Raw genomic sequence first — 17,033 nt, forward strand, 5'->3', positions numbered from 1 at the left:
CTGCTGTGTCATCGTTCTGATTCTTCTTGTGTCACAAGCCGGAGAAGAGAGAGAGACATGCGCTCTGTGTGGGTGTGTGTGAGTGTGGGGAGGGAGGAGAGGGGGGCGTGTCTGATCATGGCGGAGCCAGAAGTCGAGTTTGCTAACATGGAGATATTTTCACTACTTTTCTTTTGTCGAGCACAAAGAAAAGAACATTTTAGTTAAATGTAAATTGTGCTTTGGATCAAAGATGCCATCTACTGCCCAAAACAGCAATTCAAATCTGCTGAAACAAGCTACATAAGCAACATGCTTCGACGAAGCTAGTAAAGAGAGATAGAGACTCTGATGCCACTTCACCTCCACCACCACTTAAGGATTAAGTCTGCCTCTGCTCATCATTCACCGCTGAAGGTACACACACTCTGTCAATCAATGTTCCCTCTAATTGTTCATGTGTGTGAGCAAACGCAAAAACTCCCTGAGCATTGAGTGGAGCCCATGTGAGCAACTTTAGACGTGCACACTGTGGCTACACCAGCAGCACACCTGTCCCAAACCTGACTAAATAACAAGTTCAATCTCCATTCATCCATCCATTTTCTACCGCTTGTCCCTTTCGGGGTCGCTGGAGCCTATCTCAGCTGCATTCGGGCGGCAGGCAGGGTACACCCTGGACAAGTCCCCATCTCATCACAGGGCCAACACTGATAGACAGACAACATTCTCTTATTATTATAATCAAATGACAGCAATCATTTCCATTTCTAATATAAGTGTTTAGGCCCACTTACAATGACAATAGCAAAAAATATTGTTTTTCATGAACTGTGTACTTGTATTGTTTGTCTGGGTGGAGGTCCTGCTTTGTAAATAATTTGTACCCCTTTCAGACATTGCATTTAGTTCCCATTAAAACATTCACATGTTGCACAATGAGATGTAAGCAGGGGATCATGTGTACATTCCTGCAACTTCCTGTTTGTAAAAAATACATTTTTATTAGTATTTATTTAATATACTAACAGCATTTAATGATTAATATTTATAAATTAAGATTCCTAATAAATGACACTAGAATAAGCACACATTTGATTGGTAAATCATAGTGTAACGACCTTGAATTACACTTTATGTGTGGTGTTGGAGTTGTCCGACTTTTTGTGTGGCTGTAAACGCATCACTGGCTAAGTGCCATATGTGCAAGTGTTGGCGCACGTGAGAAAGAGCGAGCGGCTGCTGTTGATATTACAAAGTTGCTTTTGGTCTGGTTTGTACTGCAGAAAATGACCACTTTTGCTGGATATCATTTTTTTACTATTGTTTTGGTGATGTGTTTATGGCCGACAATAAAGAGTTTTGCTCAGTAAAGTGATGGATGGAATTCATGTCCTCAAAGCGTCTCGACAGACGTTACAATATTTGAACAATGATGACGAAAACGGTTTTCTCTGTCGTGTCCGTGTCGTGTCCAAAATTGTTATGCGCTTATTTTTTTATTTGATTTTGTGCGTGGCATAGATTTGCCGTGCACAGAGGACGCTTGAGCAGTGCGCAATTGCACAGGCGCGCCCCTGAGAGGGAACGTTGCTGTCAATTCTCTTATATTCTCTTTCATTCTAGACTTCTAGAGTGTTTGATTATCACATCACTCTAAATGTATAGACTATAAAGTGGGCCAGGCCAATCTTTCCTTATCTCTAAACTAAAACTGGGGAAATGTGTAGAGTGTTCTGGGCTTCAGACATGAGTTTGTATCAGAATTACTTGAGGAAGAAAATGCCTGGTTAGGCTTTGTGTATGTAGTGTGTGCCTTTCTTGGTTTACATCTATGCTGTTATTATGCTGTTTGTTACTTATGTATGTTATGTTGCAGCTATTTAAAATAGTTTTGTCAATTTGTCCTGGCCAGAAACAAATTGGCCTTTGTAACATATCTTTGTCTTTGTGTGTTGTATGTAGACCACATGGCTTAGCAGAGTTCAGTGATGCAAATGCATGTCAAGTTGATCAACACATTGTATTATTCTCCAGTGCAATAACAGTACTGAAATGAAGGCAAAAAGGGCATTAATGGGAGCTTTAAAAAAAAAAGAAGAAGAAAAAAAGAAGTAACTAAATAGTTACTTTTCACAGTAACGCATTACTTTTTGGTGTAAGTAACTGAGTTAGTAACTGAGTTACTTTTGAAATGAAGTAACTAGTAACTGTAACTAGTTACTGCTTTTCAGTAACTAACCCAACACTGCTCCCAAGTACCACCATAATGACCAGCATTAAAATACAGTAGCATAGTAGGCCTAAGTAGGCAGACAACTTGGTATCGGATTGATACCCAAATGTGTGGTGTCATCCAAAACCAATGTAAAGCATCCAAACAACGGAAGAATAAGTGATTATTACATTTTAACAGAAGTGTAGATAGAACATGTTAAAAAAGAAAGTAAGCAGATGTTAACAGTAAATGAACAAGTAGATTAATAATCCATTTTTACAGGTTGTCCTTAATGGGGCGGTAAGGCTCGGTTGGTAGAACGGCCGTACCAGCAACTTTAGGGTTGCAGGTTCGATCCCCGCTTCCGCCATCCTTGTCACTGCCGTTGTGTCCTTGGGCAAGACACTGTACCCACCTGCTCCCAGTGCCACCCACACTGGTTTAAATGTAACTTTGATATTGGGTTTCACAATCTAAAGCACTTTGAGTCACTTGAAAAAAAGCGCTATATAAATGTAATTCACTTCACACTTCACTTCACTTAATAATTTTGACAAAATAATAGAATGGAAAATGACACAAAATGTGTCTAATTAGGAGCCTTTGTTTGTTTACTTGTCTTGTTTACACAAGACAAGTTGTCTTGTGTGTTCACTATTTTATTTAAGGACAAACTTGCAATAAGAAACATATGTTTAATGTACCCTAAGATTTTTTGTTAAAATAAAGCTAATAATGCAATATTTTGTGGTCCCCTTTGTTTAGAAAAGTATCGAAAAGTACCAAAAAGTATCGAAATAATTTTAGTACCGGTACCAAAATATTGGTATCGGGACAACACTACATTACACACAGTTTATTGAACAGTAACACTGTGTTTGAATATTTAATTGATTATTGTCGTACCGCTAGATGGAACCTTCATAGTTTGAGAATTACTGCCATGGAATGTATTACAAACAACTGCAGTAGTTTTATGAAGTAATGTCCTGTAATAATAATGTGAAACATTTCCAAAGACTTTAAAAACTGCTGTCATTAAACCCGCATTTTTTGCACTATAGAGTGCGCCAAATTAAAAGTCACCTCCACTTGATTTTTGGATGTATTAGGTGAAGGTTTACACATTAAAACATGAAATGTTTACAAATGTGCTCATGTATATTAAAAAATGTAACAAAAGAATGCTGTCTTCAGTTAAGAATCATTTTTGGTGATTTAACCCCCAATTCCAACCCTTGATGCTGAGTGCCAAGCAGAGAGGTAATGAGTCCCATTTTTATAGCCTTTGGTATGACTCGGCCGGGTTTTGAACTCACAACCTACCGATTTCAGGGCGGACACTCTAACCACTAGGCCACTGAATAGGTCTTCTTCGTTGTCCTGCGCCTCCTGCGTGCTGGGGCCGCCAGAGGGCCACTATCTTGGCCTCATTTTCACTTTTGTCTCGAGTTGGGTTGCCTCTGGGCATGTGCCTTTTTCTTTGGTGCACGCCGGTCCGGCCTTTCAGGGCCCGTTGGTGGTGGCTATTTCCTTTTTCGAAGGTCGGGTCGATCTCATTCGGTGTGTATTTCTCTTGTCTTCTCCATGATGAGGTTTAAGTAAATGGCTGACTGAAGGATTGTGTGAGTGCTTTTGATTTAATATGAACAATTTCATTGGTCCACCGTGACCCATTTGGCAATTTTATTGGTCGAGTTGACAAGGATAAGTTTATTGGCGGCATGTGAAGATCGTGAACCTGGACAAACCCATAAATTAGCCACAGCATTGTATATAGCAGGGGAAATAGTAGTGGCCTTTTGACGGGAACTTCCAGTAGTCTTGATGCCACAATACCAAACAACTACTGGCCCATATCAAAACTGCAATTGTTGGAAAAAGGTTTACAGTGCATCCGGAAAGTATTCACAGCGCTTCACTTTTTTCCACATGTTGTTATGTTACAGCCAGTTAGTGCTGCAAGGGGTTCTGGGTATTTGTTCTGTTGTGTTTATGTTGTGTTACGGTGCGGATGTTCTCCCGAAATGTGTTTGTCATTCTTGTTTGGTGTGGGTTCACAGTGTGGCGCATATTTGTAGCAGTGTTAAAGTTGTTTATACGGCCACCCTCAGTGTGACCTGTATGGCTATTGACCAAGTATGGGTTGCATTCACTTGTATGTGTGAAAAGCCGTAGACCAACAGCATCTCTGTCTGGACTGGAGCCTGCAATGCCTCAGACTGGAAGTCTCTCCAGAGAGTGGTGAGGACGGCGGAAAAGATCATCAGGACTCCTCTTCCTCCTATCCAGGAGATCGCAAAAAGCCGCTGCCTGACCAGGGCTCAGAAAATCTGCAAAGACTCCTCCCACCCCCACCAAGGACTGTTTTCACTGCTGGACTCTAGAAAGAGGTTCCCCAGCCTCTGAAGCAGAACCTCCAGGTTCTGTAACAGCTTCTTCCCTCAGGCCGTAAGACTTTTGAACGCATCATAATTAAATTATCCCCTCAACTCCCCCCAAAATGGATTAACTCGCTGGAATAAAAAAGACAATATAACATGCATCCATAAACGTGGACGCATGTGTATTTATCTGTACAGTAATCTATTTATTTATTTATATATATTTATATATTTTTATTTATTTTATATATACATTATGTATATTATTTATATATATTTATTTATTTATATATGCACCTTATTGCTTTATTATCCTGCACTACCATGAGCTTATGTAACAAAATGTTGTTCTTATCTGTGCTGTAAAGTTCAAATTTGAATGACAATAAAAAGGAAGTCTAAGTCTCTAATATTATGTGACTGGACCGGCACGCAAAGGCAGTGCCATTAAGGTTTATTGGCGCTCTGTACTTCTCCCTACGTCCATGTACCGCTCCGTACAGCGGCGTTTTAAAAAGTCATACATTTTACTTTTTGAAACCGATACCGATAATTTCCGATATTACATTTTAAAGCATTTATCGGCCGATAATATCGGCAGTCTGATATTATCGGACATCTCTACTGTGAACCAATACTTTGGTCACTTCCTGCTGTCTGCTGACTTGACCAGTTTTCTAGTACAATATTGTAGTGTGTCCAGTCGTTCTGTTCTGTGTCCATGTCACTACGCTATTATTCATGTCGCTTACTGACATTAATATAAGCATAAAGTTATGTTCCACTAAGTTTCCAATGTCATTTTGGAATCCAGGGATACATATTTGTTGTTGGCCTTGCCTTTTGTTTTCTCCGTGCTGATGGGATTTACTGTGCCAGTGCACGGGAAGCACTTTCCTTCATTATTTCCAGACCCTCTGTCAGCTGGGGAGTGGTAATTGGACACACTCATGACTAATTCTCAATGCTGGGACATCGGCCGCATCTCAATCCGCCGCTCCGGTCGAAAAGCGGGCCTCCCGACGCCAGCCTCTTTTTACCTCGTGTCGCCATTACTGCTGGCGTCACGGTCGCCGACGGCTAATTTGGTGAATTTATCACAGCAAAAACAAAAAAGTTGTGCCAGAGTGGGAGTGCAGCAGCGTGGCTACACCGTTAACACGTATTTGTGCTCCTAAAAGGCCTGGCTCAGAGCAGACCTTTCAACTGTGTCTCCTGATATGAAACAAGAACTGATACGCACGTCACATTTGTCTGACAGGCATTCCATTCCATTAATGCGCACTTTAAAGGCAGCCGATGAACTACCAGCACCAGCCAACAGGCCCCAGAGGTAGATTGGCACTGGGTGATGCGCCCCAATTCTGACACTTTAATTGCAAAAATGCTTCAGCGTGTGGGCGTCCAAATTCAGCAAAAAGCTGTTCAATCTCTTTAAGTGAAGGAAATTACCTTTTTATATTTTAGCCCAGGCAATTTAAAGTGCAAAAACCGGCGCTGTACATTACTAACGCGCCTACATGAGATGCGGTGTATTTAATGATGGCGAGTGATGCTTGGCTCTCGTTCTTTTTGAGACGGGGCCAGTGGAGCAGAGGTGAACGTTTTGAGAAGTGCATTACATTTGCTTTTCATCAATTGAGAAGCTGCCACAGGGCGCAGCGCTCAATGGCCGACACTCTCCTAAATAGAATTTTAATTGGTAATTTAACTCGCACGCACCTCCATTTTCATATATCATCACTTGCCTTGGGAGTGACACTCCTTTAGTTATTGGACTGATACAACGCAGCCTTCTTCTTTGTAGTCACTCACTTCCTTTTTTTTTTTTTCATTTTATTTTTATTGACATCCAGCATCAGACATTCCTATCCATTACATCATATTCACATAAATCATATACATCTATTGTCTGCCCTAAATTTCAAAATATTTTTGTTTATATCCCACCCATACCACCCCCCCCCCCAAAAAGAACGAAACAAAAAAAAAAAAAAAAGTAATATCTACAAATACATCAATTAAATAAACAAAGAAAAAAAAGAAAAATAAATAATAATACATTAATAATAATAGTAATCAGAAATAAAATAAAATATAAACAGATACTTATATGTATATGTATATATATATGTATATATACCTACTCAGTGGCCTAGTGGTTAGAGTGTCCGCCCTGAGATCGGTAGGTTGTGAGTTCAAACCCCGGCCGAGTCATACCAAAGACTATAAAAATGGGACCCATTACCTCCCTGCTTGGCACTCAGCATCAAGGGTTGGAATTGGGGGTTAAATCACCAAAATGATTCCCGGGCGCGGCCACCGCTGCTGCCCACTGCTCCCCTCACCTACCAGGGGGTGATCAAGGGTGATGGGTCAAATGCAGAGAATAATCTCGCCACACCTAGTGTGTGTGTGACAATCATTGGTACTTTAACTTTAACTTTATATACCCACACATACATATATATATATATATAGGGAGTAATCCCTTCTTTTTTTTTGCAATACATCCACTAATTCGAAAAAATTAAAGTCAGGTTTATGGAGCGTGACATAGTTGACCCAATTTTCCCAGTATGAAGTAAATTTCTCCAATTTATAATTAATAAAGGCGGTTATCTTCTCCATTTTATGTATGTCCATTGTTGTTTCCATCCATTGCTTCAAAGTTGGGCTCTCCTGGGATATCCATTTCCTAGTAATGGTCTTTTTACGAGCCACCAGTAGGATATTCATTAAGTGTTTATCTTTCTTCAGCCAGTCCTGAGGTACATGTCCAAAAAAGTTTTGCTTTCGAAGGGTATTTCACGTTTGAAAATATCCTGTAGAGCTTGGTGTATCTCTTTCCAATAGTCCTTTATGGTGGAGCAGTCCCAGAAAACATGGTTGTGATTTGCATTTGAATTCCCACAATTTCTCCAGCAGGCAGGGGAGTTGTTATCATAGTGAGACTTCTGAGAAGGTGTAATAAAAAATCTGATCAAACTTTTCCAGCCAAACTCCCTCCACTTGGGTGAGCTGGTACAAGTCCATTGATATTTCCATATTATTGTCCATTCTTCCTCAGATATAGTTATCCCTCCTTCCTTCTCCCATTTTGTTTTAATATATGAAGTTGAAAATGATTTCATATTCAGCAGCCCCTTATACAAGCATGAAACAGTTGTATCAATAATTTCTGAATTGTAGGCTTTTGTAAACAGTTCAATCAAACATATACTCGTCTTTGTGACAGTTTTCATCTTCATATTAACAAAATGTAGTAGTCACTCACTTCCTGTACATTTGTTGTGTCAACATACTTTATCTACATTGTATCCGCATAAAGGAATTAGCACTTTGCCTTAACACTGGAACTTAAACAGTTTAAGAGTTTCCGCTCTAACAACCACGGCCGTCGTGTCCTTGGGCAAGACATTTGACGCCCACACTGGTGTATGAATGTGAAGGAATGTTGGGTGGTGGGAGAGGCCATCGACGCAAATTTGCAGCCAGTTTACACCGGCTGTGCTAAAAATGTGATTTACCATCAGCATTGTGTGAATGTGGAGTGAATGAATGATGGGTTCTCAGTGTCACACGCTTTAAATCACTAGAAAAAAACACTTGGTAACACTTTAGTATGGGGAACACATATTCACCATTAATTAGTTGCTTATTAACATGCAAATTAGTAACATATTGGCTTTTAATTAGTCATTATTAAGTACTTATTGATGTAGTATCCTGCATGACCTTATTATACAACCAGTAAGCCATTAACTAAGAGTCTTCCCTCAATAACCTCAGAATTATTGCTCATTAGAAGTAGAAAAAAAAAATTAAATAAATAAATATGTATATTTATATATATATATTTTTATTTTTATTTTTTATTTTTTTTAATCTGGCCTTTCTAATCCATTTTCCACCGCTTGTTACTCTCGGTGTCTCCTAGCCGCTCAGGCATATCATATTGTCTAAAAAATGCATTTTCCCATTGATAACGTGACATCATTGCGAGCAACAAGTGCACGCTCTTTCAGTCAATTATTGCGCGAGGAATATATATAACTATATGTATACAGCCCAGCCCCCGGCCAAATTGTTTTAACCAAATGCGGCCCCCAAGTCAAAAAGTTGTCTGCTCTGCAGTTGCTGTGTTAATTGTGTGCTAAATGTGATGAAATGTTTTATTCTAGCATCATACTGTGTGTTTTTGTGATTGTGAGCCGGTGCCATTGCTTCATACTGTAATGTTTGTAAATCTGACTTGTGAGTCAGTGACTTAGCATCATACTGTATATTTGTATATCTGACTAGTGCAGGGGTCGGCAACCCGCATGCCTAGAGCCGTATGCGGCTCTTTAGCGCCGCCCTATTGGCTCTCTGGAGCTTTTTCAAAAATGTATGATAAATGGAAAAAGATGAGGGGGAAAAATATATTTTTTGTTTTAATAGGGTTTCTATGAGGGGACAAACATGACACAAACCTCCCTAATTGTTATAAAGCACACTGTTTATATTAAACATTAGAGATGTCCGATATTATCGGCCGATAAATGCGTTAAAATTTAATATCGGAAATGATCGGTATTGTTTTTTTTATTATCGGTATTGTTTTTTTGTTTTTTTGTTTTTTTTGTTTTTTTAATTAAATCAACATAAAACACACAAGATACACTTACAATTAGTGCACCAACCCAAAAAACCTCCCTCCCCCATTCACTCATTCACACTCATTCTGCTATTAATATTCTGGTTCCTACATTATATATCAATATATATCAATACAGTCTGCAAGGGAAACAGTCCGTAAGCACACATGATTGTGCGTGCTGCTGGTCCACTAATAGTACTAACCTTTAACAGTTAATTTTACTAATTTTCATTAATTACTAGTTTTTATGTAACTGTTTTTATATTGTTTTACTTTGTTTTTTATTCAAGAAAATGTTTTTAATTTATTTATCTTATTTTATGAATTTTTTTTAAAAAGTACCTAATCTTCACCATACCTGGTTGTCCAAATTACGCATAATAATGTGTTATTCCACGATTGCATATATTGGTTGATATCGGTATCGGTTGATATCGGTATCGGTAATTAAAGAGATGGACAATATCGGAATATCGGATAACGGCAAAAAGCCATTATCGGACATCCCTATAAAACATGCTTCACTGATTCGAGTATTTGGCCGGCGCCGTTTTGTCCTACTAATTTTGGCGGTCCTTGAACTCACCGTAGTTTGTTTACATGTATAACTAATTTCTCCGACTTTCTAGGACGTGTTTTATGCCACTTCTTTTTCTGTCTCATTTTGTCCACCAAACTTTTAAGGTTGTGCATGAATGCTCAAAGGTGAGTTTTGTTGATGTTATTGACTTGTGTGGAGTTCTTAAGTCAAGCATATTTGGTCACTGCATGACTGCAAGCTAATCGATGCTAACATGCTATTTAGGCTAGCTATATGTACATATTGCATCATTATGCCTCATTTGTAGCTATATTTGAGGTCATTTGGTTTTCTTTAAGTCCTCTTAATTCAATGTATATCTCATGACACAATTTTTTGCGGCTCCAGACAGATTTCTATTTGTATTTTTGGTCCAATATGGCTCTTTCAACATTTTGGGTTGCCGACCCCTGGACTAGTGGGTCAGTGCCTCCCCAACCTCAAACCTCACTGCACGTCACTGTTATATAGTAGACTTTGCATGCAGGCAGTAGTGTATAAACTACGGTGTGTTGCCATAAACAAGTTTTTGTCATTAAGTTGAATTTGCCTGTCTTGTTTTGTATGAGTCCTACAAAATGTTTATATTGTAATTATTGTACTTAGTACACACCAGCTGTTTGCTTTGTACGTGTGTCTTAGTCGTAGTTTTCATTACTAGATTTGGAGGTGTTGAAATCCTCATGAAGATCACTATTCTGTTCTATTCTGATGCTAATCGGTAGCATGTGTGCGGCAAAGCCAATGTAAAGTCAGTATCAAGTTAGCGCGTTTTTAAAAGTAAACCAGTACTGTTCGAGTGCCTTCTTCTGGAAAATTGTAACATTACCGACAGGCAGTCCGGCCGAGTCTGTGCTCCGTGCTTGTTTCTTGGCTAAGTATTTGAGCCGGTGTCGAGTCTGCAACCGGATGTGACGTCACGTATAACTAAGGCATCAAAATAAGGTACCTTTTTAATGTTACATGAATCAGTAGCCGGTCATACTAACGGAATTCTGTAACTAGTTATGGGTGGATTTTGCTATAACCTTCAGTAAACGTCAGAAATGAGATCAGAATAAGTGTCAGGTTCAAACAATGATGACATCTATTAAACAAGACAAGAAGCAATGAATTAAACAGAGACAGAATTAAATTTGGCTCAATTGAGGAGAAACGTCTGGGCTGTACTCTTGTACAGTCTCCATCACGCTCTGACGAAAGATTGTACGCCTGCTCTTTTATTTGGACTTTCCCTGATTAAAGTACCAATGATTGTCACACACACGCTAGGTGTGGTGAAATTTGTCCTCTGCATTTGACCCATCCCCTTGTTCACCCCCTGGGAGGTGAGGGGAGCAGTGGGCAGCAGCGGTGCCGAGCCCGGGAATCATTTTAGTGATTTAACCCCCAATTCCAACCCTTGATGCTGAGTGCCAAACAGGGAGGTAATGGGTCCCATTTTTATAGTCTTTGGTATGACTAGGCCGGGGTTTGAACACACAACCTACCGATCTCAGGGCGGACACTCTAACCACTAGGCCACTGAGTAGGTAATAATAAATAGGTTCGGTATTTTTCCCCATACCTTTTTTTTAACGTTCCACATTACAAAATAATAAAAAGTATGTTCCTGCTGATATCGTATCGGATCAAGATTGGTATTAGCTAATACTCAAGGCTCCAATATCTGTATCGTATCGGAAGTAAAAAAGTTGTATCGGACACTCGAAGAAAAAAATTCAAACACAACTCAAGCTCTGTGGGGAGACGGTGGCTCAACTGGTTGGGTTCCAAGCAGGGAGGTACTGGGTTCAATTTTTATAGTCTTTGGTATGACTCGGCCGGGGTTTGAACTCCCAACCTACCGATCTCAGGGCGGACACTCTAACCACTAGGCCACTGAGTTATTGAGTTATTAGATGGCAACAGCTGTTTCTAAGGGACGGGGGTCGTAAACAGCCAGTGATAACTTAGATACAATTATTCTGACAATAAGTGATTTGAATTTGGGGATGATCCGGATCAGTTCTGCTACATACATTACCGGTACTTTATGTCACGATGCTGCACTGCTCTGTGTGTGTATGGCCTTGCTTTGACCCACGAATAAAAGAGAGTGGATAACTGACAAGAGGGTTCACTCTTTTTAATTCATAGAGTGAATTCTCTTGAAGCCTGTTTGGAAGCAAAAGACGAAGAAAAAACCCCCCATTATAATTTCATTTATCCTTCCATCAGGAAGTTATGTAATCGCTAGCGTTTGTTTGTTAGCAATATATGTAACTCAAAAAGATATGGGCGGATTTTGATAAAACTTTCAGGAAATGTCAAAAACGGGATAAAGAACAAATTATTAGATTTCAGGGCTGATTCAAATCACTGTCTGGAGTCAGGGTTTTTAAAAAGGTTTTTTTTTTGTTTTTTTTTTTACAATTAGGAGATGCCGTAAGGCCGTGTTGATGTCTTTCCTTTTTTAAATCAATCCATCGGTACTGATAAAAAGTACTGAATTCTATACCCGTCTCTACACATAACATTAAAGGGTAGGACAGGAGGACACAAATGTTAGCAGCACTAGCATAGCTATTTGAGCTACATGCTAACATTACTGTCACATTTGTACAGCAACATCATGCCGGGTTAGCATATTCGCTGAATACAAACAAAATGACTTGATGGTTAATTGATGGACAGACTTTAATTTGAGATGTGTTGCGAAGCCTGCTATTTTTACAGAGCTGTTTTTCTGAGGTGGTGGGCGTGTAGACAGGATAGGAGGGAATATTGAAGGAGGGAATATTGTTCTCAGGTTTGTGGATCATTAACCAGCTGTAGTGTTAGAACATCGTAGGTCCTTTTAAAATAGACCTTGATGTGGTACTCCGGCTTCCTCCCACCTCCAAAAACATGCACCTGGGGATAGGTTGATTGGCAACACTAAATGGTCCCTAGTGTGTGAATGTGAGTGTGAATGTTGTCTGTCTATCTTGTGCTGGCCCTGTGATGAGGTGGCGACTTGTCCAGGGTGTACCCCGCCTTCCGCCCGAATGCAGCTGCGATAGGCTCCAGCACCCCCCGCGACCCCGAAAGGGACAAGCGGTAGAAAATGGATGGACGGATGGACGTTCACCCAGCTAAGTTGAGCCTTCTTAGGTTTCCCTGCTATAACAAATCACATCCACACAAAGAAATGATACATGCGGATGTTGTTGTCTGCCATGTGTATTCCCAATGCACCTCCCACTCGGAAGCCTCCAAACTTACACACCCTTCATTCTCCACTCCTTGTGGCTTTACCGATTTATTGCACTATTTTCCTACTTTTCCTTCACCTCGGTTCCTTTTTGTTTCTCTTCACTCCCAACGCACATGATTGTTTTCATGTTAGCTCGCGGCGTGAATTTAATCAAAATGTGCCACCACTTCTTATCACTGGGGAGGCAGCGTAGTAGTGTATTGGCTGTGGGGGGAATTGAATTTAGGCCCACTCGGAGTAAACAGTGCTATTAGCTCTGAATCGCTCGGTTAATATCCCACTCTCCGTATGAACACTTCCAACAGGTTCCACGCTGCAACTCTTGTATCTACGCACAGAGGCCTTTTTTCAGTCTCCTCAATTGTTTGCCAAACAGACCAAGCCAGAACGCATGGAAGTGTTTAGAAAGACCAGTATTTGTGTTGTCACGGCTTTATAGCACTATTGCGGCTCCAGGGGAGAACACCAACACGCACTACAGCCCCATGATGTCCCCTTTGACGGTCCAGTGGAAGCAGTCCAGGACCACTCGTCCGCTCTCTTGAATGTCTCTTTTGATGCGCAGAAGGTTAGCGACGGGGTATCTCAGACTGCCTAGAGGCCAGATAGCCAAATACTGACCCGCTTTTACGTTGCTAGATCACTGCAACATAATATAATACATCATTCTGCTCACTAGGGGTGCAACGATTTGCCGAGATTGACAAAAATCGATAATAAAATTATTCGCCAACGCAATCTCCGACTCTCCTCAGTAAAATTAGAGATGTCCGATAAATGCATTAAAATGTAATATTGGAAATTATCGGTATCATTTTTTTTATTATCGGTATCGGTTTTTATTTATAATTTTTTTTTTTTTTTTTTTTTTTTTTTTTTTTTTTTTTAATTAAATCAACATAAAAAACACAAGATACACTTACAATTAGTGCACTAACCCAAAAAACCTCCCTTCCCCATTTACACTCATTCACACTCATTCACACAAAAGGGTTGTTTCTTTCTGTTATTAATATTCTGGTTCCTACATTATATATCAATATATATCAATACAGTCTGCAAGGGATACAGTCCGTAAGCACACATGATTGTGCGTACTGCTAGTCCACTAATAGTACTAACCTTTAACAGTTAATTTTACTCATTTTCATTAATTACTAGTTTCTATGTAACTGTTTTTATTATGTTTTACTTTCTTTTTTATTCAAGAAAATGTTTTTAATTTATTTATCTTATTTTATTATTATTTTTAAAAAGTACCTTATCTTCACCATACCTGGTTGTCCAAATTAGGCATAATAATGTGTTAATTCCACGACTGCATATATCGGTTGATATCGGTATCGGTTGATATCTGTATCGGTAATTAAAGAGTTGGACAATATCGGAATATCGGATATCGGCAAAAAGCCATTATCGGACATCCCTAAGTAAAATAGTTAGTTTGTTAGCAAGCTCGCTGAGAAAAAATGGAGACAGACTTGTGTGAAAAATAGATTTAACTATCATTAGCCAAAGTCTGTCAGCTAAACTTTGTCTATGTACTTGTGTGCCGCTTTCTAAACACATCATCACTACAAAATGTTCTTTTCTTTTTGAAGAAACTACACTAGATAGCTTTGTTGTTGTTTTTTTGTTTGTTTTTATTGCTGCTATTTTTTTACTGTCCTTTATTTACATACAAATTGATACTTTGTTTTTTATTGTCACTCTGCCTGTCCTTGCTTTAAAATGTACAAAAGTCTAGTAAGAGTTATTTTAATATTTGTAATGGCCTAATGATCAGCACGGTTTCAGTACAAATTAATATATCTTTATTGTCTTTATTGCTAGTTAGAACACGCCTAAAATATTTCAGGCTAAATCTAAAAGCCAATGGCTAAATTAGAGCCACTGAATTGTTGTTTATTTGTTTAAATCAGTGGTGTCAAACTCATTTTAGCTCAGGGGCCGCATGGAGGAAAATATATCATGGCATTAAAACTTACAATAAAAGACAACTTCAAATGATTTTAATTGTTTTACTTTGGCCCAAAATAGAACAAGCACATTCTGAAAATGTACATATTACAAAAAATCCTCGAGGCAAAACACTTGAAGTTTGTTGAAAAGTCTGAGAAAAAATTGGTGCAGATTCAAAAATATCATTCAAGAACTAAAGTAACTTAGAGTTTGACTCAGTTTTTTTTTTCCTGAGCCATTAAACTTTAAACACTTCCTGTTTAGGATTCTCATGTTCGCAGTTCATAATTGAAAATGTTTGGAAAAGCAATTAAGTGTTTCCCCAAACAGCCGCATCAGTGAAATCCACAACTGCCACAACACATTAATTTATCATTATTCAAATATTACAATTATAATATAAACAAAACAATTATCAAAATGACACCATAGCCACAATCAAGGTAACGTAACTACAAACTTAACCAACGTGAACATAGTAGATTTAAGCATAAAATAAAATTGAAAAAACACAACAAATGTAAAAACACACATTTTTACAATGGAGTTCATGGTCCGCATCGTGCATTCAACAAATTGCGAGCGCTGCACAGAAATCTAACAACAAACATGAAGGTCATGTTGACTTGAGTCTTTGCATTTTACTGTTTCGTTATTTTATCCGTTGAGTGGATAATTTACAATGAAAGAAGGTGTTGTGCGTCGATTCTGCCGTCATCTGCTGCCAGCCACAACAGGAGCAGCTGATTGCTTGCACCTGCGCTGATTGGAGTAGCGGCAGCCAATCCAGAGTGCGCTTAAAGTGTGTTACACTTGAATTGCTATTGCGACATCCAGTGGACACATTCAGAACAGCATTTTATTTCATTAAAAAAAAAAATGCAGCTAATTTTTAGCAAACTGATTTTGTGAGCGAGATTAAACCTTTACCCTATCAGCCCCGCGGGTCGTACGTTTGACACCCCTGTTTAAATGGATCCCCATTAGTTGCTACACTTGTCTTCCTCCACACAGCTTTCACACACATTTATAAACATTTTCTATGCTATTAAAACATGTTATATGCTCTAAAAACGATGTAATTTTAACAATGTGTACTCAAATGTCTATGTACTCAATGGTACTTTAAAATCTGCTCTGCAATGGCGAGGGTACACTGCACTGCAATTTTGTCAATTAAAAACGATTAAAAACAGATCATATATAAAATAAAGAACAGAGCAAACTAACTTTTGCTTTAGGCTTTATAATATGATTAGTCGACTAATCATTAAGATAGTCGATGATTAGTCGACTATCAAAATAGAGTTTAGTTGCTGCCCTTTGTTTTCAGTAGGTGTTTATATATCCTCCTGAAAACCAGTGTCCTCTGCAGTGGACATTTGTTTTTTTGGTTCTGTTTCTTTTGTCCGAGTTACACATTTCAGAAAAAAAAAAAAAAAAAAAAGAGGCCTGTTATGCAAAACACAAACATCTACTGCAAAGAGGATGCTGGCTCTCAGGAGGATTTGACCACACAAACGTTATTTTTCCAAGCATGTCATCACTGACAGCTGGCCAAAGCCCATTAAACTGGTCACCACATTCCCTAAGTTGACCTCATGTCCAACCCCAACAAAAAACAAACCAAAAAGGCTTGTAAAAATTAGATTCATTATTAGTTTTTATTCCTTTCATTTAAGGAAAGTTGTTTGCTTTAGAGTCCAGTCACCCCCGCTTCTTCTTCGTTTTCTTTTCGTGTTGTCTTGGGCTTTCCTCCTGAGCCCACAGGTTGCAGGAGCCCCCACCCCTACTCTTCTCTAACTTTTATGTGCAGGAGCCAAGCCCAAAGAACAAGTGTCATTCATTCATTCTACCTCCTGCTCCACGCATGAGATTCCTGTGTTCTGGAATTTTTGCCTTGACTTGGATATAAAACATTTTTGTCTTTTAAGGAGCTGGGTCCTCCCCCCCCATGAACATCACCTGCACTGGCCGGATTATTCTGATGAACTTCTTGAAGTCTTGATTGGAGACGTAGGTGAGAACGC

This window comes from Nerophis lumbriciformis, linkage group LG05, assembly GCF_033978685.3.
Source record: "Nerophis lumbriciformis linkage group LG05, RoL_Nlum_v2.1, whole genome shotgun sequence".
NCBI classification, from domain to species: Eukaryota; Metazoa; Chordata; class Actinopteri; order Syngnathiformes; family Syngnathidae; genus Nerophis; species Nerophis lumbriciformis.